The sequence below is a fragment of the Etheostoma spectabile genome, chromosome 20 (assembly GCF_008692095.1).
Source record: "Etheostoma spectabile isolate EspeVRDwgs_2016 chromosome 20, UIUC_Espe_1.0, whole genome shotgun sequence".
NCBI classification, from domain to species: Eukaryota; Metazoa; Chordata; class Actinopteri; order Perciformes; family Percidae; genus Etheostoma; species Etheostoma spectabile.
This window is the reverse complement of record NC_045752.1, coordinates 10,315,718-10,315,946: the sequence shown is the minus strand read 5'-3', so window position 1 is coordinate 10,315,946 and position 229 is coordinate 10,315,718.

Here is a 229-nt window from a genome sequence, read left to right as displayed (position 1 = left end):
ATCTTAATGCCTTAATTAAAAAATGGGGGAAAATCCAACCTTTAAGGACACCAGTTTTCTTTGTGAATGAATAATGTATCGTAAATAAATAAATGTTCTTCCATAAACTACAAGGGTCATAAGTTTACACACCCCTATGTTAAATTCCCATAGAAGCAGGCAGATGTTTATTTTAAAAAGGCCAGTTGTTTCATAGATCCAGGATACTATCCATCCTGATAAAGTTCCC